Source organism: Amblyomma americanum, chromosome 8 (genome assembly GCF_052857255.1).
Source record: "Amblyomma americanum isolate KBUSLIRL-KWMA chromosome 8, ASM5285725v1, whole genome shotgun sequence".
Lineage (NCBI taxonomy): Eukaryota > Metazoa > Arthropoda > Arachnida > Ixodida > Ixodidae > Amblyomma > Amblyomma americanum.
Window position 1 is genome coordinate 109,278,102 of NC_135504.1, and position 2,789 is coordinate 109,280,890.

Genomic DNA, 2,789 nt, shown 5'->3' on the forward strand with positions numbered 1-2,789 from the left:
GCAATAGAATACTGTGTCAGCAACTAAGCTTCCATAATAATCTGTATATGCATACCTTATGTTGCACTTTCACTGCTGCTTTGGCTGGGCTCGTTGCACCTTGGTCCTCACTGTGCATCCTTGAACTTGCACAAACTGGTGTAGCTGTCTGCTCAGGCAGAAAGGGTGTGTCAGAGGAGGCAGTGCATCATCTGCCTTTTACATGTTACCTGCAAGCACTTGCGTGGAGATTTCCATGGTGATGCTGCTACTGAGCTGGGGGTTTGTGGTGCAGACATGTCCTGAAGCAGAAACAGTTTTGACGCGAGATTCTTGCTTTTTATGTACAGCATCTCACCTGCTTTCGCTTGCGTAGGGACTTTCTTGTGGGAGTGTGCAAGTCCTTGCAGGGGGATTTGGTTATAGGTGAGGTGACCGGTTGGCTGAGATGCGGCCTCACACTAATGGCCTGAAGTAGGAACATTTTCACTACTGGAGACAGCAGCAATTGGATGCATGAGACACCAATATTCGGATTCATTCTTTTACCTGCAAGCGTGGAGACTTTCTCAGTGGTAACTGAGCTCGTTAGGAGGTTGAGGACATTGTCTGTGAACTGGTTGCTTCTGGGCTTGCGTGCTCCTGCATAGATATGCCCTAAGATAAAAATTTTGTTGTCTGAAGCACTGGCCTTTCTGCTCACTTAAACTTACCCGCTTGCGTTTCTGTAATGACGTACGTGGCAGAGACTGAAGTCCTGAAATAGCACCGCAAGATGTGCTTGCAACCTGAAGTAAAAATATTGCATGAGCTGAGGCACTCGCTCTATTATAACTTATCACCCTATGCACACAGACTTGGTGAGACACCACGACTGACCGCTGTCAGAATTCTGTTTAATAATGTAGACATGCCCGGCACACAGTATCTCCTGCATAAGCCCTCCCGTCTAGTGCACCACTCTGAACTGCTGATACACAGCGGATTTTTTTTAATTATCATAAACTTGATTCTTTTTATGTTGAATTGCTGCCTTTACTTTTGTACTGACATACCAGTTGCTAAATTTTTAACTGTAACTTAAATATCTAGCGTTTTGTTGAAAAGTTAGTTTTCTCTTTTTACTTATATTTGGCTGTAAATGCTCTAGACATCAGCTAGGCTCAGCGTAGTTTTTATAACTTACCCGTAATGAGCACTAAAAGTTTCACACTGAATGCAGGTTCTACTGGACATAAACAGAGCACAACCACAATTTGCACCTACCTGCTCACTCTGTACCTTTTGGAATATCGTTGGCACTGCGTCTGGTTTTAAAAAGTGCCTGGTGTGGCCGCTGTAAAAGCATGACTGCTCGAAATGTCTTGAGCAGATCCTGCGCCCTATATGTAAATTAGGCAATGGTGTCCTAATAGCGCTGAGCCACTTTTGCAGCAAGTCTTAGTTGTTGTGAGGAAAGCTGAAACAAAAAAATGACAACTTCGCTTACTTTTCATATACTCTTTCAATGACAAGCCTGTACTATATACCTCTAAACGTAAGGCTCCACGAATTCTCTTCATGCATGTTGCATGCATACAAGACAATATTAAAGAAAAAAAAAGACGCGACAGTGCCGTTACGAATTTTTCAGACAACAGTACTCACACATGAAGAGAAATTCCCGATCCCTTTTGGCATCTTGTTTTGCATATGATGCACGATGGCGGCATTCTGCTGAAACTCTGTGCACGAGCGAGACAAAGCGGTAGATCGCGATGCCCGGAGCCACAGCGCGCTGCGTGCTTATTGCATCTACTGAGCAACTGACAGGCGAGCGTGTATAAGCGGACGGTTGTGTTCTCGATATTCTCTTGTTTTTATCTGTGTTCTTGTGCTTTCGAACGAAGGCGGGCTTACTCGCCCGGCCGACTGCTATGGCAGTTTCGGGTGTCGCCCTGAACGCTGCCGACGGGTCCAGAGTCCAGATTCTTGTGTGCGATCGACCAACGTGCGCACGGAAAACGACTTTCGTCTGCAGCGCTTTCCCGGCACCGAATCAGACATCCAAAACCAAAACAAGCAGAGAAGGCAACGTTCGTGCGAAAGACAGCGAACCGAGCGGTGGAAGTGAATGAGTCCAAAGTGCGAAGAGTAGCTAGAACGCACGGTCGAAAAAGAGGGAGACCGCTCTCAGTGGAGTATGCTCGGGAGTGCTTTGAGCAGACACATGGGGCGGAGAGGTGTGTAATGCAGAGCGTATTTGGCGTATCAAACGGCCGTATCTTAATTCTGTCCTGCAGTCTACGCTGTAAGTAGTAATGAACTAGCATACGTCGGTAACCTACAGCTGCTACAGCAGACGAAACGAAAACGAAACTTTCCCAAGTTTTCTTGTACAGGTCTGCATATTTCAAATTTTGAAACAACAAAGAGTTTGGCGTAATGCTCTAACATTTTTTGGATGTTTAAAGTTTTAGAGGTCTATTTTTAATGTGTTCTGTGTAGCTGTATTGAAAATAATCGCAGTAGCGCAAACAACTAATAAGTACAGGCAACTATGGGAGTAGCAAGATGGCGCTGCTCGAGTGTATGACAACCTCCTCACCGCGCTTTACCCCCCTGTAATCTGCTATCAGCAAAGCACAGCGTGAGATCAGTGGCAGCCTCTGCCAACATGCAGAGTTCACACCATGCCACCCTACCTGTTTCAAAATACCACTGAGAACTTATTAAGAAAGACTCCTTTGAGAAATGAATTCCTTTTTTATAGCTCTATATCAGTTTAATGCACTACAGACAGGTTTATGCTCTTATGACTGTGTTCGCAC

The 2,789-nt window shown here is 45.3% G+C and overlaps 1 long non-coding RNA gene across 1 annotated transcript; it reads right to left on the reverse strand.

Annotated features, from left to right (window-relative positions):
• Positions 1–569: 569 nt before the first annotated feature.
• Positions 570–1,412, reverse strand: LOC144100620 (uncharacterized). The gene is made up of 3 exons (XR_013307761.1): positions 1,246–1,412; positions 693–767; positions 570–621 (listed from the first exon to the last, which is right to left on the reverse strand). It is a non-coding gene; the product is annotated as an uncharacterized LOC144100620 (long non-coding RNA).
• Positions 1,413–2,789: the final 1,377 nt, after the last annotated feature.